Source organism: Sciurus carolinensis, chromosome 4, assembly GCF_902686445.1.
Source record: "Sciurus carolinensis chromosome 4, mSciCar1.2, whole genome shotgun sequence".
Classification (NCBI taxonomy): Eukaryota; Metazoa; Chordata; class Mammalia; order Rodentia; family Sciuridae; genus Sciurus; species Sciurus carolinensis.
The window spans coordinates 129,319,817-129,343,469 of NC_062216.1; positions in this window are offsets into that span (position 1 = coordinate 129,319,817).

Below are 23,653 nucleotides of genomic sequence, written 5' to 3' on the forward strand. Positions count from 1 at the left end.
GGAAGATGAAGTCTGTTCTCTTCATTTTATCTTTACCCAGTTATCTATGATTAATTGATTACAGAGACTAGATAAAATTTAACAGTGCGTGGACACATGTCCATCTTGGAGAAAAGGGAAGTTGATACATATCAATCTAAGTTTTCACTTGTCAGTTTGATACTCATGGTTTATATTAACTAAATGCTTCCATTTAGGCCCGAAGAGTATGTACAACTGTATTCCGTGGGTTAATTTTTGAGAAAGGGGAGAAGCACACTAAATCCATGAGGGCTTATGTAGTTTTAGGGTCTTACTTGCTTACAAACAGTTAAATTTGAGCCTCCTTATTTATACTTAAAAAAGGTAAAACCCAAAGAAGCAAGGAGAGGACTTTTTAAGGTCATAAAAGGTAGAGGCTTCTTAATATTTTCATTCTCTTTTTGTATAGATCAGAAAATGGACCAAGCTGCTGTAACAAAGGCCACAAAATATGATGTCTCATGTAAGATAGTTTATTTCTTCCTCACACAGCAATCCTGAGGTAGAGGATGAGTTGAGAGCCTGTAAGCCAGCTCTCTTTCACATGGTAGTCAAGGAATCCATGATTCATCTACCTGTTCTCCTTACCAAGGGAGTTGTTCACTCCATGGTCAACAGGTCTCAGAGAAGTGCATCTACTTTCTAATCTGGAAAAGAAGCTGGGAGCAAGCTATTTCTTTTTAAGGAAGTTTCACGAATCACTTGTGCCCAAATATGTTCTTCATTACTTATTACATAACTAAGCCTTGCTTCAGGGAAGGCCAGGGCATATTTCCAGCTAGACATGTACCCTAATATACTCCAGGGGGAGTATTTCTAAAAGGAAAGAAGGGGAGAATGAATACTAGACTGAAAGACAAGAAAGATGGACAGCAGTCAGCAGCCCACATCATGTTCAAAATCTCTAAATAGTAGGCATGGTCACAATCACTTGCCCTGCCAGGAGGTTAAGTCCTTTTTGGCTGAACTATGTATCTGCTCTGTAGGAGAAACTCCCTTGTCCATTGTCCTCTGTGGCTCTTTACTTTGAACTCTAAAAATGTATTGCTAATCAACTCCCATAGTCACATCTGAAACTTTCGTGGGGCATTACAGCTTTAGCAGCCCTCTGCTGATGCAGATTTATAGACCTAGATTGCCTTAGGGAATTAAACAGGCTCTTACAGGCCAGGATTATAGTTCACCAGACTGTCAAAAGACCTCAGCTCCTTTTTTGATGTTGCTAACTGCTTCAAGCTTCACCCTTTCCTTTTCCCTCTATGCTCCACATCTGGGCAAGCCCATGGAAAACTGGGTGCCATCTCCTTTGGTCCCAGCAGGAAGTTCAAATCACCCAAACTCTGACCTGCTTTGCAGGAACCTTCACCCCAGCCTCAGACCCCAAGAACAATAAAAGCCAAACCAGTTCTGGACCCACTTGGGAGTCTGCTCTGTCTCCCTGGAAAGTCTCTGTATATGAGTAATAAACCTTTCATACCCTTTTGGTGTGTGTGTGATCTTATGGGTCTCAACATCTGAACTGAGTTCATAACATCTTACTGTGAATTTTGGAAGGTGGTGGTGAGGTTTCATCTGGTATTTTAAGGCTGATCATAACTTCGATATAATTTCATCAGAAATAGTAGTTTTCTGATCTGTTTGCTTTCAGTTATTTCATGTGAAAGTAACTATATAGCCACAGCTATTCTCTCATTATAGTTATCAAGCCAACACTCGCTGTATGTGGCCTATACCTCTGTACCTCCATTGGATAGCAGCCACCTTGAAGTCTCTTGGACAACGAGTCTGGATGGAACACAACACTTTTCACCTACTCTTTTCTGCTGAGCTGACTCTCATTGTCTGGCCAGTAATACTATATGGAAGACTCTCAAGAAATACTCTGAATAATAATCACATTTCCCACTGTTTGGAGTATCAGAGCTGTTGAAGTTTGGGGCAGAGACAGAGTTTCTGCAAAAAACTGTGTTACCTATTTGCAAACTATTTTTAATTTTTATTTGTCTCATTCAATTATTTTGCATAGTACACTATGGTTTGCCCCCCAGAGGTTCATGTACTGGAGATTTGATCTTCAAAGTGAGATGCTTTTGAATTAGTGGAACCTTTAGTGGGTAGGCTGATGGGACCTCAGTCCTCAGAAGGGCTTCATGCAGGTCTCATGGGGCTGGAGTAATTCCCACAGCAGTGCTCACCATTTTTGCATGTCCCCTACCACTGTGATGCCATCAGCCATGAGGCTATCACCAGAGCTGAGGAACCATGCTCTGGAGCTAAATAAACTGAGTTAAAAAATAAAAATAAAAAAACCCTCTTCTTTATACCTTACCCAACCTTCAGTATTTTGTGATAGCTATGCAAAACAGACTAGAACAGTACCTAACTAAAACAGCAGGTACATAATCAAAACTCTGTTTTTTTTAACCACTTTTACCACAGTTAGTGTGCCTTCCCAGCTGTTGTTGGTGACACTTTTACCTAATAGGGTCTTTAATTTTCCATTCTTCAACGTCTGTTACCCTTTCGCAGTCACTTTGTTTAGATTTTTGTTGTTGTATGATAGCACTTTTCCATTTCTAGATGTTAATCAGGAGAACTACATAACAAAATACCAAAAGACTGGGTGACCTGAAGAACTGAAATTTATTTTCTCACAGTTCTGGAGGCTAGAAGTCCAAGATCATAATACCAGCAACTTGGATCTCTCCTGAGGCCTCTTCTTGGCTTGTAGCTGGCCACTGGGTTCTCACGTGGCACACCACTGGTATTTCTTCATTCCTATAAGAACATCAGTCCTGTGGGTTTAGGGAATGGCCCTTATGACCTCATTTAACCTTAATTACTTCTTTAAAAAAATTTTTTTTATAATGTTGAGAATTTTAAAATATTTATTTATTTATTTATTTTGATGTGATGCTGAGAATCAAACCCAGTGCCTCACACGTGCTAGGCAAGTGCTCTACCACTGAACCACAACCCCAGCCCCACCTTAATTTCTTCTTTAAAGGCCACATCTCCAAATATAGCTTCAGAGGGATTGGGACTTCAACCTTTGAACTTTGGGGGTACACAGTTTAGTTTGTAACATTCTAGTACCAAATTCAAAACTATGAGGGTATAGGTCAAGCCACTGTTACAGGGATACCCAGAATAGAGTAATTTACGTAAAATATTTTCTCTCATGTAGCCAGTCAGAAATCGTTCATGGAGATGTTCAGGGACTTGTCTTCCTTCTACTTGTTTTTCTGCCCTTCCTTAGAATGTCCTTTTCAGGACAGGCAACTCAGAAGGCGGAAAGAAAGAAAGAAAGGGCAGGCATACACAATTCAAGGAAGTGAGACAGAAGTTGTATCCTTCAATTCTGCGTCCATCCATTCCTTTGGTAAGAAATGGGCCTCTTGCTGAGCAATGGTATCTTCTAAAGGTTGGGACGTGGGTTCTATGATTCAAATGAAGAAAAGAAGGATGAATGAGGAGGAAAATCGTTGGCCCATACTACATTCCTCTTAGTGAACACTGTACACACGGACAAAAATAAACTGTCTTGGGTGTGAGAAGAGAAATGGTCCTGAAAAGAATGATTGCTTTCTGAAATTGAGATGATTCTTTCCATTATTTCATTTTCCTAAAATTAAAGTTTAATTAAATGAGCTTAATTTAATCACTATTATGATTAAAATTGAATTAATCACAATTTTCTTAAAAACCAGCGAGAGGGGGAAAAAGAGAAATTTTGTTTCTGCTGGAGTAAGATATTTCAGGAAGGTAAGGAGAGCGGGTACCTTAGGTAGGATGTTGCATACAAGTGATTTTAAAGACAGTCAATAGAGCTTATAATAAAGAATATGTATAGTAGAATCTGAATGGTTTTTTAATAAAATAAGAATTTCTCTTTGAATGCATTGCAGTTGTCAGAAAATATTATATTTCCTAGAATGTAGAAATTTTTAGATTTGTAGGGAATTTTTAGAATTGCCAGGTGCTGTGGCGCATGTCTATTAATCCCAGTGATTCCAGAGGCTGAGGCAGGAGGATCAGTGTTCAAAGCTGGTCTCAGCAAGGAAGTGAGACCCAGAGCAACTTAGACCCTGTCTCAAAATAAAAAATAAAAAGGGTTGGGGATGTGGCTCAGTGGTAAAACAGCTTTGAGTTCAATTCCTGGTGAGAGAGAGAGAGAGAGAGAGAGAAGAAAGAAGCATAGGGTTTCAGAAAGGAGAATAAGGATACACTAATTTATTCAGATGAATATGACTTCATATGAAGAATTATCTAAATAAAAGAGAGACTGAAGACAGAATTTGAAGTCAAACAACTTGAGTTTGAATCCAGCCTCTCCATATTGCTAGCTGTATGATCTTGGGTAAGTTAGCTAATTTCTACAGTTCTCTCAACTATAAAGTAGGCTGATAATGGTACCAGTACCATGACATTGGAAGGATTGAACAAAACAATACAGGTGAGGTGCTAAGCACACATTGCCTGATCCATAAATACAATGATGATGATAACGATGGTGGTAGTGGTGGTAATGATGGTGTTGCTGTAGCATTATTTCAGTAAAAAGGAAAAAGTGGTCTCAAAATGAATTTCTCCTAAATCTGTTTTCATTACTCAAATACTTCTTACTTAATCACTACCAGTCCAAGATGAGACCAACACTGGGATTTTCCTTTTGTGAAGTCTTATCCCTCATTTGTTTTTATACTAAGAGTTCTAGAACTCTTAACTCAAAAATTTTTTAAAAAGTCTCTACAGTCCAGATGCTTCTGAAACCTATTTTATTCCATCTTAATACACTGCTGTTTTGAAATTTTCCACATCATAAGACTTAACAGTTTCCAAGATTATTAAAAGATGTGTCTTCTCTTTGATGCAAAGCAATTACAGGGATTCTTTCTTTTCTCAGAGATGAAATCCAAAGAACATGTTCCTCTTTGTCCATCTTTGTACAGATTGAATTGAAAATGGCTGGGGTACTTTTTGCATGATTAATGCATCCTCTAAATAGAGTTGACAAATCTATATCCCAAAGTTTGGAATATAGAAAATATATTGTGTCTCATTAGCAAGTCTCTGACCCAGGGTAACTTTTACAAAGGCTTTTTCCTCTGTGCTTCCCACACGCCAACTAATGAGGCTGATGAATGTCACCATGTGAGCTCCACATATCTGGCAAGGGTAAAAAGATCCAATTAGGGCCTGAACTTCCAAATGACATCTAGAAGCGATGAGAAATTCAAACAAGACCACCCTGAGTCTGTGGAGGAATTGGAGATGTTTGAAGTTTGAGAGAAATGCTTTTAGTTTCATGAAAGTCAGTGATGTTAAAGGTTAGATGTGAAACTAACTCCCAGAGTTCTAGCACTCATGATAGTGGAGATGTATTCAGAGGTAATGAGATAAAATCAAGAAAAGAAAGATACACATTGATGTCAGGAGGTATGCCTGTCTAAATGCCAGGTCTCGGTCATAGGGAGCAAAGCCATCCAGTCTTTCACGGTCACTGCCAGAGGACTGCACACAACCTATTAAAAATAGTTTGCAAATAGGTAACACAGTTTTTTGCATCATGAATCTAATTGTTTCTGCCATGCCCAATCCTACAAGTGTCTGAAATTAACAGGAGAGTTCAGGGGTCGCCTTTGGACATTTGTCCCATTTAGCAGACAGCAGTTATTGATCTTGCATCTCTGCTTCAGGTTTGGGGTGGCTGGGTGGGTGTAGCCAACTGCAGGAGGCCATTTGTTCCCCATTACAAAGTAATGAGGGGAAGATTCCTGGTAAAAATAGGACAATGATTTCTGAGCCTGGGGCCAGGATGGGTGCAGCGCTAGGTTATAATCTCAGACCTGACCCACCTTCGGACTCTGTTCCAGCAACAGCACATACATTTGCTCTTCTGTATAAAATCAGGGTCTGAAATCAAGCTTGATCATCATGGCAGTGGGAGAGGAGGACTCTAGAACAGACAGACCATAAGAAAGTGAGGAAGGAGTTCTTGATTGGCATGATGCTTATTGTTCCTCAGGTTGTCTCCTGTAGGCACAGAGCTGTCTGTTCTTTTCACTATGGGCTACAGAATATAGTCAAAGAAACTTCCGCTGACTCATTGTGGGGTGCAAACTAATACCTAGGTAGAGTATTGCCTAGTTAACACTAGATGTATTTCTTCTCTGAAGACTTTTTCTGAGTGGTCTCATCCTGGTCCTGGTTTTACCTGTCATCTCAGGTGTGATTCCTGGTTGATTATCTCTTGCTGTTTTAATCAACTTTTTCACTGCTGTGACCAAAAGACCTAATAAGAACAATTCTAGAGGAAGAAATGTTTATTTTGGTACTCACATTTTCAGAAGTCTCAGGACATAGAAAGTTGGTTCCATTGCTTTGGGCCTGAGGTGAGACAGAACATCATGGCAAAAGGAAAGCAGGGGACAAAGGAAAGCAGAGTAGGGGAGAGTACTCCCCACTACGGACAAAATATAAACCCCAACAGAATGACCCCTTCAGCCCATTTCCTCCAGCCACACCCTACCTGCCTACAGTCACCACCCAGTTAATACTATCAGGGGATTGATACACTGATTAGGTTAAGGCTCTCATAACCTATTCATTTCACCTCTAAACTTTCTTGCATTGTCTTACACATGAGATTTTTGGGGGACACCTCATATCTGTACCATAATACTTGACTTCTATTCTAAGCTCTGGATGTATATGGCCATATCTCTGTGGCATTCTTAGGTCTCTCTCAAGCATATTGAGGGACAGACAATGCAATGACAATAAAAATGGGACAACATATACAGAAAATAACCACTTGCCTGCCTCAGATAACTCATCCCTCTGAAAAGTGAGTGAAATAGATCAAATCATATTTTCCTAATATGTCAACATTTGTGTCACCCATCCACACTGCACTCTGCTCCTCGGGGTCTGGGGTCACGTCCCAAGGCTTGGACTTGTCTTCTCATATATATGTGCAGCTGGTTCTTCTCATCCATCAATCTCAGCTTAAATATTGACTCTTCTAGAAGCATTTCCTAACCGTTCACACAAGTAGATTCATCTTATCAGTCCAGCTCTCTATTTTTATTATTATTTGTCTCTCACTAGGTTGCAAGATCTGTTAAGGCAGAATAATGTCTGTGGGCTTTTCATTTTTATTTTTATTTTTTTTTACCACTGGCATAATGCCATATTTAGGAAAGAATGGATAAATGAATGTTCCCCACATCCATTGTCCTTTACACATGTGGTTTTCTATACTCTTGTCTTGGGAATTTTACCCTGCCTTCAAACCCAACCTCTTCTCTCTCTCCAGCTCCCAAGAATACAAGGATGGTGATAATGATCATGATCACTTCCTCTTCTGTGATCCCATAAAAATGTGTACATATCTCTCCTATTTTAAGGATATGGTATATATTATATGAATTTAACATGAACTAAATGGATGTTAATCCACTGATTCTTCATAACCTCCTCATCATGTAAGACAAGAAACAAATCTTTTTATCCACAAAGATAGTAGGAATAAATAACAATCCTCCAACCAACTCTTCTTTATATAACCTACATTTTTTTCAGTTGTAGATGGACATAATACCTTTATTTTACTTATTTATTTTTATGTGGTGCTGAGGATTGAACCCAGTGCCTCAGACATGCTAGCCAAGTGCTCTACCACTGAGCCCCAGCCCCAGCTAACTTTTTAAGTGCTTTCTTTGTGCATCTGAGCTCTTTGTCAAACATTAATCCAAGTTCTTCATCATACCTCGTCAGTGAGACACTTAGCATAGTACCTGGATCAAATATAACCCTAAAATGATATAAATCAATAAATAGCAAATATATATTGTAATCTTAGTCTTTAAAAGTTACAGTGAAAATAAGCAAATATTTTGCATTCAAATATCACATATAACTCTTTAAACAAGGAATAGCAGAAAGACCACTCTTTGTCATCAAATTACCCCAAAACTTAGCAACTTAAAACAAAAAACATTGATTGCTTCACACAATATCTGAATCAGGAATCAGGAAGTACCATAGCAGTAATTTTATTTAATTATTATTATTACTATTATTATTATTTTTGTGGTGCTGGGGATCAAAGCCAAGGCCTTGTGCATACTAAGCATGTATTCTATCACGAAGCTACTTTTCCAACCTAGCTGTAATTTTAAATTATTTTTGTGAAACTCATGCCACTTGGATAAATCCATGGATTGAAGTTATAGTGGAATAGAGATAAGAAGGAGGAGTCCCGCAGAATTATGAACAATTGCTCATTTGACAGGCATCTTAGAACAAAAGTAAGAAAAGTCTTCACTTTTTCCTTGGCATGAGGGGGCTTCCAAAAGAAATTATTGACAATTTCAAGGGAAGACTTTAGATAGCTTTCAAGAGTAGACTCTGAATGATCTGTGACCCTTGTTCTTTCCTCTCTGTCTGTGAACTATCTTAGAACAGATACAAAAGATTTAACATGCAAATAAAGGACTGGAATAGGAAATAGCTGGATCTTTAAAACCTCACTGAAATTTTTGAAAGAGCCCTGGAGCTGTCAGAATAAACTAATGCATTTACAGATAATGCTACTAGAAACTTCCAGGGAAGGAAAATTCTGATAAGGAAACCTTTAAATATTGTAACCAGAATGGTATCGGAAAAACAGTCCTAGTTACAAAGTGAATGAAAATAAATAAATGAATAAAGTGAATGAACAGAAAAAGAAGTTTTGAGGGGGACTCAAGTACCAAGTATACATTTTACCCTTCTGTAAGTATTAAAGGAATTAAAGGACAACCTTGATATTTTTTTTTAGTAGCAGAGGGCCAACCTTTCCCAGGGACACTGTTATGTCACCTCTCCCTAAGGGTCAACAAGCTCTTCAGGTGGTGGAAGGCTCTAATAATCCTGAGGCATGCCCCACTGGCTCAGCCCAGAATGTCCATCTTTGACGTGTAACCAAGGAACCTTCCTTCATCCTTTGGGCCACCACCAGCTAGCTGAATTGGAAGGAATCTATTGTGCAAATGGATACAGCTCTTCTCTGAGATCCCCAAGGACTTTCTTATTCAAACCCAGTCTAAGCCTAATTTGGAAACTAATGCACTGATACCCTACGTCAAAATCAAACCCAGAAAATAAATAAATAAATAAATAAATAAATAAAATTAAAAAATCAAACCCAGATTGAAGATCTCCATGAAAAACTGGACTTCCGATGGACTAAATATTGTACTGACTCAAGTAGGGGAGGAAAGACTTTCTTCTACCCTCCTCAGTTCAGCTCCTGGGGCTCTGCAAATTAAACTGACGAAAAACAGATTATAGGAGCAGCAGTACATATGCCTACAGAGACCTTCACACAAAGAAGGGATGGACACAAAGGTACTGTTAGGCACCAAGGACATTGCCAAGAAGCAACAAGACAACAGAAAGTGGCTTAGGATCTTAGGAGTAGTAAACTGTGAACTTTCCCTGTTTGAAAGAGAGGAGAGAGGAAACGTCCATGAAGGGAAAGTTATGCCTTGATTTTGGCCCAACAGCAGGAAGGGCAGAGAGTTTTTCTCTCTGCTGTTTCTTTAGTTGCCTTCAGCTCAAACTAATCCTCATGTCAAATTGGCATATTTTGGGGTAGCATATTGAGGTACTTGGGGGTAGAATTTTTACAGATTAATCCATCAAAGTTCATGTTGACACATTGAAATCCTATTCAAGCTTGCACATAGAGTCTTAAAAAGAGTTGGGAAAGAACTAAAATCAATAGTTGAAAGCCTACTAAAAGAGACTTATCATCAGCTTGAATCTATTCTTAAAATACTCCCATCCACAAGATGTGTTTATTCAGGATGTTAGGGTCACAAATAGTCATTCTTTAACTCCTGTGATACTAGACCCTGATGCTGTTTATTTCATCATGGGGTTGTATTTTCTACTTAAAATCTAGACTGTGCCTTGTTTAGTAGTCCCTTAGGGTAGATCGAGATGGTTTTAATCCTGCTGGTTTTTCCTGGGAAAACCAACACTATGCCTGACAGCCATGTAATTTAACTAGGCCCTTTTTACTGTGTTTATTCCCCCCACCCCCTGCCCACAATTCCTTGACTTGAACCTTGTGGACCTTAAATTTTCCTGCAAAGTATATTTGTATCCAATATGTAATGACTTCTCCTTATATTCTAAAAAATGAATCGAGTTCTCTCAGTTAATATCATCTATCTTCTCAGAATTTGAGCTCAAAAAGAACTTGAAATTAGAAGGAAAGTTATAATTTTTGTCAAAACTAATTATATCACTTAAGTCAAAGTTTACCACAAAAAAATAAATCCCTCATTTGGGACGGAGGAAAAGCCGTTCGAACTTTCCCAGGACAGTCATTTAGAGTTATTATGGTGATTCAACTGTTCTAAAATCATCATGTGAACTTAAGAGGAAAAACAAAATAACATCATCGTGCCTCTCTGTGATTTAAATCATTTTTCAGTACAGAAATTTTTCCTTATCCATGGGATATATTCCCAGACTCCTAGTGGATTCTTGAAACTTCAGATAGTACTAAAATTTATATAATGTTTTTTCTCATGTACTCATATCTATGATAGAATTTAATTTATAAATTAGGAGCAGTAAGAGACTAATGAATATAACTCTTTTTTTTTTTGGGGGGGGGTGCTAGGGATCGAACCCAGGGCCTTGTGCTTGCAAGGCAAGCACTCTACCGACTGAGCTATCTCCCCAGCCCTGAATATAACTCTTAATGAGCTGCACATGGTAGCATATGCCTGTAGTCCTAGCTACGTGGGAGGGTGGGACAGGAAGATCACTTGAGCCCAGAGTTTGAGACTAGCCTGTGCATAGTGAGAAACCCTGCTCAACAAAATAGCAATAGTGACCAAAAAAAAAAAAAAAAAAAAAAAGAAAACAACTATAATTAATAATAAAATAGAACAATTATAACAATGTATAGCAATGTATTATGATAATGGTTATTTAAAATGTATGCATTGCTTATTTCTGGAATTTTCCGTTTGATATTTTCAGACCACACTTGACTGATATTTGAAATTACAGAAAGTGAAACCAGGGACAAGGGAAGACACTAGAATAAAAACTTCTTTGGGAATATGACATCATTTTGTGATTTAAAATGAGACTTTAAAGCCAGGTTAAGTGGCACATGCCTGTATTCCTAACTTGGGAGGTTGAGGCAGGAGGATTGCATGTTCAAAGCCAACCTGAGAAACTTAGTGAGACCCTGTCTCAAAATTAAAAATAGAAGGGCTGGGATGCAGCTTAATGATAGAACACCCCAGGGTTCAATCCCCAGTACTACAAAAGCAAAGCAAAACAAAAACAACAATGACAACAACAGCAAAAGATACTCTATGCCAAAAATGAACCTTTTTATATCTTCATACCAGGGGTCAATTTAAACCTTTCTATCATTCATGCCATAAGTCAAATGGATAATCCCTTAGTGTCTGTACTCAACTTTACAGTACTGTATTTATCAGAGACTTTCCAGTCTTTTTTGCCCAGGGGTAAAAGCCCACCTTTTTTGTCTCAGGTCAATAGTAGCAACTGCAGCTACATTTGTGGAGGCTGGCTATTCCTAGTTTCTTGTAGGCTCTGCTTTAGACGTAGGGAACCCTCATAATATGCAAACCCTGTTAATTACTGAAAATACACCATATTTCTTAGCAGATAGGCTTACCTCTCTTGAAATACTATTACTCTCCTTCACCCATTTCTTTTCTTATAGTAATGTTGAATTCTGCTCCTTTCCTTCTTTTACTGGGAGAAGGGGTAAATCCTGACTTCCTAACCATTGTCCAAAGATAGTCCAAGCCCTGAACAAATATGTTAGAAACTCCTCTAGGAAATTCAGAGTTATTAGCTGTGTTTGTTGATAGGTTAGACCTTAACATAAAACAGGAAATTATCAGAGTGGATTTGTTGTCAGTGATCTCAACACTCACCAAGAATAAAGATCCTTCACTGAAGCCAACTACTCAGGAGGCAAAATTCATTGTGTTCACCAGGCTTTAAAAACTAACTAAAGATAAAAGAGTTAATCCCAACCATAAGGGGCAGATGGTATTTGGGAATAACTAAGGATCTTGGTGTCAGCAGGGGAGAAAGCAAAGAAAAGTCAAAAGATTGAATGTTCTTAGGTTTATTAAGGAGGTACAATGTCAAAGGCATAGCATGAAAGGTAAAAGAAATGCCTTGTCTCGTCCACACAGTAGGAACCAGCTCGACCTGACCATGGCTATCTGGGGTCACAGCCGACACGATGGACCCTAAGTAACACTGGTCTGTGTCCCCAGTATACTTTCCTAGGATACTATAAATAAACAAAACCACCTGAGAGGCATGTGCAGCTTACAGCCAGACCCTGGCACCGGCAGTGCCAGGAATGTGCCTGTGGTCTTTGATGTTAGCTTGAGATAAACCAGCTACATTCCAGCTCGGATAAAAGCCACTTTTGTCCTGCTCACTATATAAGCCCCTGCCCTCTGACCCAATTTGCAGGATCCACCGCTCTGGCTGACACTCTTGACCATGCTTCTATCAGTGAGTCCCCAACAAATTAAACTCTGTACAGTCCTTGATCTGTTTGTCCCCCACACACTGGGTTCAAAACCCAGAGATTAATTCTAAGATCAAAAGAAAAAAAGTTTATCTATTAGAACAGCTAATCAAGATTGGCCTTACCTCACAGCTCCATTTCTAAACTATTATCTCATTCATTTGGCTCAGTCCTAGTAAGTTCTCTGCCTTAAAACACCTGTCTTAAGCCACTGGGTCCCAGATTCCCAATCCTATAAATGTCTTTCCCTAACTTCCTTTTTTGAGTTAATATCAAGTTAGTTTCCTTTGCTGCAATAAATTTAACAAACTCAGCTTTGTTTGCTCAATAACCTTTTCTGGAACCTCCATGACTTACTGAAACCTTGAAGAAAAATTGAGTTTCTTTTTCCCTCCCTTCCTCTCTTTCTCCCTCCCTCCCTTTCTTTTTTTCTTTCTCCCTCCCTCCCTCCCTTTCTTCCTTTCTTCCTTTCTTCCTTTGGTCTGGTAATTGAACCCAGAGCTGTGCACACATCAGGCAAGGGTTCTATCATTGAACTGTATCTCCAAAACCTCATAAATTTTATTTTATTTGGAGACAGGAGCTCCCTAAAGTACACAGAATGGCTTCAAATTTGTAATCCTCCTGCCTTAGAATCCCTGAATAATTGGGATAAAATTGGGTTTCTTCAAAGTTTATATGTGATTGTTAACTAGATGGTCTAAATCTCTTTCTTAGAAGTATGTAAGACACTTTGAAAATAAGATTATTCTTCTGGGCCATTTTGTTAAGGTAATTAGTGAGATAATGTATGGAAAGATAATATATGCAAAAGGCTTAGTGCTTAACATAGTTCTTGGCACAATATAGGTATTCAATGAATGGTAGCTATATGAAAATTTCCTAATGTCCCCATAGTTCCTTACTTGAGCCTCCAAGCAACCTGCAAACTCTAGGTTAGTTGTCTCTGAATTTCAATTTCAGATTCATAGGTCATTACCAGCTTCCCAAGTACTTGACAGGCAGGAACCCCCTGCTCTTTCTCTTTCCCTCCTGGCTCTTTGATTCCTGTTCTTCTCCATTCCCACCAGCAAGATGAAGGAGGAATTCAGCTTTGCACTCTTTCACTGTGTTAGGAGACATTTTCTAGGGAACGATCAACACTGAGTAGAGGATCTCTGGTCAGTTATAGTTGAATGGTTTTGTTTTGTTTTGTTTTGGTGCTGGGAACTGAACACAAGGTCTCAGGCATGCTATGCACATGCTCCACCCCTGCTCTACACCCCCAGCCCTGACATTTGATTTTAAGAATGAAAAATCAGAAATATACTTTTACCCTAATAATTAAACAGATTTCCTTTTCTCACACTTTACACAAATAAAGTAACAAACCTACAACTTCTCAAAACCATTTTGGATGGGATTACTGCTGAACAGGGGAATCCTGATTAAGTTATGAGGTTAATGAAATTTAGAGGTTTAGGTGAAATCTTGGTATATCTTAATTAATGGGCTCTGGTACCATGAACAAAAAAGGCAATTTAGGAAGAGGGATGTCCCAGGAGGTTTCTCAAGTTCCTCACAAATCAAAGACCAAGAAACACCAAAACAAAACAAAACAAAACTAACGATATCCCCATTAGTTCCTAAAAATTCTGCTTTCTGAGACAGCATATCTAAAATGCCAATTCTGTGTTATTATAAAATTCAAATTGACTCTGAAATTTAGAGGAAACAGATGAAGTATAAATGTGTGAATAAAATCTTCCAAGCCCCACACAAAAAAGAAAATGTTTAAAAGAAGAGAGAGGGGGAAAAAAAAACACTAGAGAAATGTTTTCTTTGCCCTTTATAATTATTGGATAAAATGATGAGACTAAGACTGTGACTTCACCCCTTGCTGGGGACAAGTGGGGTGCAGGGTTTGTGTCCTGGGTGAGAAGACTTACTGTTGGGAATTGGTGTGCTGGGAAGTGTTTGGCAATTGGACAGGGATAAGGGGGGCCCTCATTTATAGAATTTGCTGATTTCCAGGGTGTAAGTATTTGCATTGTTGATGATTGCAAGCTACCAATGTGGCATCACTGAATTTGGAGTTGGGAAGAGATACAAGGAACACCATCATATACTGTTTCAGTCACATAGACACAGTCAAACAAAAATGACGTCAGGAACAGAGATAATAATAAAATGTGGTAAAATTATTACAAAGTTATGAGTTTTGAGTATTTATTAACTTCATCTTTAAATTATTGTTTATGTGATTTAATTTTTAACAATGGTTGTGCTTAATGACTGGTTCAGAAAATTTAACATTTGACCTCTCATGAGTCAATACCAAAAGACCACTGAAAGAGTCCAATGTGTCCCTTTATCTCTGCTGCCTGTCATGATGTACTAGTAGTTCTTATTGGCCATTTCAAACCTGAAGATTCAATCTCTGACTCACTTTTTTTTTTTAAACCAAGGTCCTACCTTTCATACAAAGAAGATGCTCCTGCTGAATCTTAGTTTCAAGCAATGATTTCTCACCCTGGGTGGGATAAAGGTGGCTAACTGTACATTCTTCCAAAGGAGCATTGTTTTCCTCCAGGATCAGAGAGTTGGTGTGGGAAGGAAGCAAGAGCTATGGTACCACAGCCAAGCGGTGGGACTTTTTTTTTAGATCATATGAGTAGGGACAGAGCAGTGATCCTTTTCTCAGAGTGATGTGGACCTGGCTGCTCAACTAAACTAATGTTCCAACTGAAATGACTCATTTTGTAGGAACACTAAGTTCACAGCCAATTTGTCAATATAAGAAAACTACCACCTCATTTTTTAACTCAAAAAGTATTGCTTAAATTTTATGAGTTATAATTCCCATTTTGGCAAAAGACTGATTGAAATGCAAGAAGATGATATGGAAGCCATATTGGCTCCATGTTCAGCTTGGGTGTTACATTTTCCAGAATGGTTAGGACACTGAAAACTGTCATCTGGAGACTAGTTGAAGAAACCACTCATTTCCTAGAGAAGATGAAAGGAAGACTTGTTATGACTTAGAAATACTTGAAAGGTTGTTATGTGGAAGAAGGATTGAATTTGTTTTATAAATCATTATAGTAGCCAGAAATGGGGGCTCTGTATTACAGAGGCCTGAGTCATCATTCACCAGTTGTGTGACCTCGGACAAGTCAGATAAACTCTCTAAACCTCAGATCCCTTATCTGTAGAGCAGGGTGTACAAGTTTCCTATTACTAATGTAACAAGTTACCACAAAGATGGTGGCAAAAAACAACATGAGTTTGTTATCTTAAGTTAAGGTGGCCAGACTTCAAAATGGGTCTCACTGGGCTAAAGGGCAGGTGTCAGAAGGGCTGCATTCTTTATGGAGACTCTAGGAGAGAATCCATTTCCTCCTTATTTTCAGTTTCTCCGGGTTGCCTACGTTCCTTGACTCACCACCCCATTCCTCCATCTTCAAAGCTATCAAAGTCCTTCTCATACTGACGTCTCCCTGGTTCTTCTCCTTCCTTCCTTTGTTTTCCTCCTCCTCCTCCTTTTTCTTCTTCCTCTCCCTCTTCCTCTCCTTCTTTTTAATGGTACTGGGAAGTTCACCTGGGAACACTCTACCACTGAACTCCATCCCCAGCCCCCTTTTTAATTTTTATTTTTTACACAGGGTCTCATTAATTTGCCCAGACTGGCCTAGAACTTGTGATCTTCATGCCTCAGTCTCTTGAGTTGCTTGGATTATGGGCATGTGCCACCCCACTCCACCCCAGGTTATTTTTCTTATAACTTCCTGTTTAATTTTTAAGGATTTTTGTGATTTTCTTGGGCACACCCAAATAATCCAGGAAGATTGCTCCACTTCAAGATGATTAGTATCCTTAATTCCATTTGCTATTCAAGAAGATTAGTATCCTTAATTCCATTTGCAGATCAATATCCTTGATGGTCCTTTGCCTATAATCTAATATGTTCACAGATTCCAAAGATTAGAATGTGGACGTCTTTCAGGGCCTCTTATTCTGTCTGCCACAGGAAGAAAATAATATAATGAGGATAGAAATAATTCTTACAGCCTTGTACTGAGGAAGAGTGCATTATAAAGCTTTTGGCCCAGCTTAAGAACTTAATAAATACGAGCTTCTATAATAATTATTATCTTTAATAACCATTTGTTAGTTTGCTAGAGCAACCTTAGCAAGGACCACAAAGAGGTGGTTTAAACAACAAGAATTTATTTCTCACAAACTTGGATGTTAGAACTCTGAGATCAGGCCAGGTGTGGTGGAGCAGCTACTGGGGAGGCTGAGACTGGAGGATCACAAGTTCAAGGCAAGCTTGGGAAACTTAGCGTGAACCTACCTTAAAATAAACAATAAAAAATGACTGGGAATTTAGCTCAGTGGTAGAGTACTTGCCTAGCATGCACAAGGCCTCAGTTCAATCCCCAGATCCTCAGTACTGAAAGAAAAAAAAAAAAAAAAAAAGATTGAGGTGTTGTCAAGGTTGATTCCTCCTGAGGGTTGTGAGGGAAGGGTCTGTTCTAAATCTCTCCTCTGGGTTCTGGGGATTCATTGGCAATAGTTGGCCTCCTTGGCTTGTAGATTTATTAATCAATCTTTGCCTTCATGTTCGCTTTCTTCCTAAGTGCATATATATGTTCAAATTTCCCTTTTTTGTAAGGACACCAATCATATTGGATTCGGGGTTCTCCCTACTCCAGTGTGACCTTAACTATCTAGATCTACAATGAACCTGTTCCCAAATAAGGTTGCATTTCGAAGGACTAGAAGACAAGACTTCAACTTATGAACTCTGGGGAGATACACTGATACTGGATATAGGAGCTTTAGACTTGGGGACAGTAGAAATGAAATTGAGATAAGCAAGTGCAAACATACAGGCAAGTCTTTAATTGGGGTTTCAGCTGAAGGGAGACATCACAGATCCAGAGAGAACAGGTCACTCTCCAAACAAAGGCAAACACACGCTTTTATTGATTTGCTAGAGTGAATGAGGGTCTCATAATTTCCACTGGCTGGAGACACAGTTCCAAAAGATGTTTCTTTTTGCACAAGACTCAGACCACCAGGCAGTTATTTGTGCTCTTTCAGTGGACACCGTCATCCTGTGCAAACATCATGGCCTTGTGGCTCAATCTGGGTCTCACAATAGGGCTGAAGGACTTAGCATACTTGTACTACTATAGCTGCTGAAGGAGCACAAGGGTGGTGGGTTGAAGACAGTCCAGACCAACTCCAATGGACAGTCAGCACGTCTACCTGCGGGGTTGAGAAAAATCTACCCCGAAAGTGAAGGCAGCAGAGACTAAGGCAGGAAAGGAGACAGACACAATATGAAGACAGAGTTCCATTCCAGCACCACAGATACCTATAGGCCCAAGTGAAGAGTTGTTTTCAGCAAGTGTCCTTCAAGTCTGAAAAGTAACCTAGGCAACCATTATCATCAAGGCCCACACATTAGAGGTGTTATCTAAGGCAAGGCTAGTGGGAGACTAGTAATGGATTGCCCAGCTGTGTGACCTCTAAAATTAGTGATTTTTAAAATTGAGTAAAAATAAGTAAAACTAGAAGGTTTCTTTAATTTTTCCCCTGTGACAATTTCATCTTGTGAAAATATCTTGCTTCTGTGGTTTTATGATGGGTTTGAGAAAAGAGCAGAAGAGTAAAGAAACAACTTGTCGTGCAAGGGTAATCATTTATTGCATCTGGGGGGTTATTTCATTGTCCCAGCTGCTGTCCCACCATGGTGGCTCCTGACTGTCTCAATGACTCAACCCATAACAGAGTCCAGGAGACTGGACTAGGACCCCTGGGTGGAAGGTGCAGGCAGAACACACTAACCGCGGTAAAGACGACTGTCTTCTGTCAGAGATCTGGGTATGCAGTGGAGAGCTGAGTTTCCCGACATTCAACTTTGCCCTTAGTGAGGACAAAGATATTGTGGAGCAGATTTAGGCATCCCAGAACTGCTTGGAAAAGATAAGCTTTAAAATACCCTGCTTTGTAGCCATGACAATGTTTATAGCAGCTCAATTCATAATAGCTAGATTGTGGAACCAACCTAGATGCCCTTCAACAGAGGAATGTGTATATATACAAAATGGAATATTATTCAGCCATAAAGAAGAATAATATGATGACATTTGCAAATAAATGGATGGAATTGGAGAATATCATGCTAAGTGAAATAAGCCAATCCCAAATAACCAAAGGCCAAATATTTTCCCTGATAAGTGGATGATGATATATAATGGGGGTGGGGGAGTGAGAGAAGAATGGAAGAACTTTAGATTACATAGAGGGAAGTGAGAGGGAGGGGGGTATGAAAAATGGTGGAATGAGACAGATATCATTACTCTAGGTACATGCATGATTACACGAATGGTATGAATCTACATTGTGCACAATCATAGAAACGAAATGATGTACCCCATTGTGTACAATGAATCAAAAGGCAGCCTGTAAAAATAAAAAATAATAAAAAATAAATAAAATGCCCTGCTAGATTCCTTAAGAAACTAAAAATAGAACTACCGTATAATCCAGCAATCCCACTACTGAGTATATATCCAAAGGAGATGAAGTTATTCAACTAAAAAGATACTTGCACTCCCATGTTTATTGCAGTACCATTCACAATGGCCAAGATATGGGATTAATCCAGAAGCCCATCAGTGGATGAATGGAAAAAGAAAATGTGGTATGTATACACAATGCAATATTATATAACCATAAAAAAGAATGAAATCCTGTCATTTGCAGTGACATGCATAGAACCAGAGGTCATTATGTTAAGTGATATAAATCAAACACAGAGAGACAAACACTACATGTTTGCACTCATTTGTGTAAACTATAAAGTCATTCCATAGAAAAGTGGAATGTAATTGTTGTCATTAGAGTCATGGAAGTACAGGAGAGAGAGGGGATGGGACAATGATAAGGGGCATCAAAACAGAGAGGAGGAATTATTTGATTTTCTATAGCACAGTATGGGAACTATTGGTCACGACAACTTGTGATATATTTCAACCAGAAGAGTACAGATAAAAATGATTGATATTTGTAAAGATGGAAGTGTTTATTAGCCTTTTTGATCATTACACATTATATACAGATATATTATAATGTCCCCATAAAGATGCACAAATATTATGTCCTACCACCATTTGACCCAGTTTTCCCACTTCTTGGTATATATCCAAAGGACTTAAAATCAGCATACTACTGTGACACACCACATCAATGTTTATAGCAGCTCAATTTACAATGGTTAAATTGTGGAACCAACCTAGGTACCCTTCAACAGATGAATGAATAAAGAAAATGTGGTATATATACACAATGGAGTATTACTCATCCATAAAAAAGAATGACTTTATGACTTTTGCCAGTAAATGAATGGATCTGGAGACTATCCTGCTAAGTGAAATAAGCCAATCCCCCCAAAATCAAAGTTTGAATGTTCTCTCTGATATGGGGATGCTAACTCACAATACAGAGGGAGAGGGGAAGAATAGAAGTTCATTGGGTTAGACAAAGAGGGATGAAGGGAAGGGAGGAGGGATGGGAATAGGAAAGACAGTAGAATGAATCAGACGTAACTTTCCTATGTTATATGAACACACAACCAATAAATCTCCACATCATATGAAACCACAAGAATGAGATGCTAGTTAGAATAAGTGATAGTCCACGTATGTACAATACACCAAAATATACTTTTGTCATGTATACCTAGAAAGAACAAAAATATGTTGTGTCTCAATAAAAGATAAATACTGCACAATGTAATATAAAATAAAATGCTCTATTAACCTGGAGAGGATAGGTTTTTGGTATAATTAACTCCTGAAAGTTGCACTGCTTCTCAGAGATTTATGGGAGCTTGGTAGAGCTTGGATCTAATGTGCATTCCCAGAGGAGCTACTTGGTGGGGTCCAGTGGTGTTCTTGGGAAAATTTACCTGAATTTTAATTTCAGATTATAATGAAGGCACACTCCAGTAGTCAAAAGTTGTAGAAGTAAGCACTTCAAAGCTCCTGTTGTATGTTAATTCTAGGGCGTTGATCACCCTTTGAAGAGGCTGGTTCTGATTATGCCGATGAGCCTAGTGGGTGAGAAAAATCCCACCCGCTTTCAGGCAAACCCAAATGAATGTCGAACCAAATAAGTCTGGACTTTGGTAAAGAAGGCTTTATTTGAAAGGATTGTTATAAAAGGGAGAAAGGGATGAATGTAATTAGGGCGAGAGAGACGATTTCAATATGGAGAAGGCTCCCTCCATGAGATCAGCAAGCTAAATCTGCCAGAAAAGTTCTTTTCTTCCATAGAGAGGTGTAAAGAGGCTGGAAAGAATGGGGTGTGGGGAAGTGGTTGAGCTGGTGGCGGTGTAATCAGAGAGTTAACAGGGAATGTTTTACCCCAGGTCAACCTATTCTTAGGACAGGCCACTAAGAAGAGCTTACATGCTGGCTCAGGCTGAGTGTGTCAAAATTTAGGGGCCTGGGGAAAGGAGCGAAGCTTATCTAAAATCGGTCAAGTAGGGCTTTTGTTTTGTTTATTTTGTTTTGTTTTGTTTTGCCCAGGACGGTCAGTGGGATCACAGTTCAGTCAATCATTTATAAATCAAAAAACGGGAATTTGGAGCCTCTGGGTCTGACTTCATCATAGGTGAAAAAGGAGGCATCCTTAAGTCTTATAGAAGTCATGTGGGGAACAATGAAAAAATGAAACATTTCCATATCATAGTGCCATGGAAGGACTTCTTTCACCCCTTCTGTTTTCCAGGATCACAGAACTCAGGTGATGTTCAGTATCATCACTTTGGTGTTCAGAATGAGGTTGGGGGTGAGGTGAACTTTTCCCATTCTTGGCTATTTTTTCCTCACTTTGGATGCCATTAATAAATATTCAACACGTATTTATTGAGACTTTGCTTTGAGTCCAGAACCACCATAAGTATCCTGGATCCACACTCAAGAGATGATTCCTTCTCCCAAGAAGTCTATGCATTTGTAGGAAGTTCACACTGTCTTACATGAGGCATAAAATAGCCATAAGGTAGCCTGCCATTAACCACCTGAAAGAATAGTAGAGATGAAAGTACTTTAGGAGAAGAGGTAAGGAGACCTAACACTGGAAGAGCTGGAGGCTTAGTTTATGTTTTCTAGTTAGTCTTCCTTGGACTCCTACCCCTCCCTCCATCCATTCTCTGCCTTCTTAAAAGAACCAGCTTTGTGTTGGCCCCTATGGATTGATTGTGTTACCCAGACTAATTGCAATTGGACTGGGTTTGATCAAAGAGATGCAAATTTGGCAGATGAGAGTGTAGAAGAGGTCAGGCTGTTTCTTTTGACTCCTCTGCTATGATCGCCCACCGCCCGCGGGGACAATCACAACGCGTACGCTCTTCTTCATCACAGGAACCAAAAGGGGTTTATTCCGCAAGTCTCAGACTTGTATTGAGAACATCAGCCTATCAGAGAGTAGACTACCAGGAAAGTCAGCCTATCAAGGAACAGTCTCCAGGCAGATACCAGGATCACCTCATGTACAACAGCCAACCAGAGTTACTTCCTAAAACTTGTTTATGAGTGCAGCTATGTCTGGCAAGCTGCCAGGCGCCATCTTAGAGATCAGGCCAGGGTGCGGCTCTGGGGCCCTCAGAGCCCGCCCCTGACACTCTGCATAATGCCTCTGCCTAGCAGCTTCTCCTCCATGACTCTTGCCCTCTCTGAACTCTGGTGATCTTTTTTCCCCTTTGACTGACTTTAGAACTAGGGCAGTAAATGTTCCCCACTACTGCCAATTTCTAGATGCCTCTCGGAGGCACTTAATTGGGTCTCTTAACACTTCTGGGTTAGGCTCCTGGAAATTATCCTTTATTTAAAGTCTCTTTGTTGGGCCATCTGGGTGGGAATTTCCTTGCTACCAGATCTTGCTGTTCCAGAACTCTTTCAACTTAGGGACATAATGCAATGTTCTTTAGAGCAGAGAAGAACCAGCTTAAATGGAGAACTTTGTGCTGGTCAGTGTGGTCTCTGTTTTCCATGGGTTATCTCTAAGACTTTCCCGGAATCTGTAAAACAGGTATATTCACACCTACTGTGCAAGAAGGATACAGATTCAGAGAAATATACAGACTGCTCAAATTGCCAAGCTTGTTAGATGGGAATTTGAACCCAGATTTATCAGTCTAGAAACTCTGGGTTCTTCCACAGGAAAGACTAGTTTTAAATGAGAATTGGATCTTTACAGATCTCTAAAGCTGATTTCTTTTAAAGGGTGCAAACTTATTTTCTGAAATATGTTATCCATTTAACTAGATTAAATCATCATAAAAATTTCATGCAATAACAGACTTTGGGGGTTCATTATTTTTAATAACCTCAGAACATTGTAGGAACCTGCTGATTTAGAAATCCGATGGATGGGCCTCAGCCCTATTTCTGTGTTGGTGATGAGCCCTTCAGGTGATTTTGATACATATCCAAATGTTAGGACCACTGGTATGGCACGTGAGCACACTTGCTCTGAAGCCAGATCATCTGGGCTTAGATCCCGTGTTGCCATGGATTGGCTGTGACCTCTTTAGGTCTCAGTTTCATAGTTCATAGGATCGTTGGGAGGAGAAGTCAATTAAAGTGTGTTAAAATTCAGTGAATGACAACGCTGGGTAATTTGTTGAAATCCATTCATTAATATTATGCATTACTATATTAATATTATATCTAGAATCAGTCTTAAACTCATTTGCTTGGTGCCTGGGAGAAATTATTCTTAAGCAGCTCACAGCCTATCAGGGAGAATGGAACAAATAATTTCAGCAGTGTGTCATGGCATGAAAAATGTCTCTATGGGTATAAATGTAATGCTGGGGATGAGGGGGGGTTGTGGGGATAAATTAGGGAACAGATTAGCAGCAAGTCTCAGCAGAAGGAAGGATCATTGTCATTTGCTAAGGCTTCTATAGAGTGAAAAATAAACTTTATATTAAAAAATTAGACTCTAAAGAGGGTTACAAAAATTGTG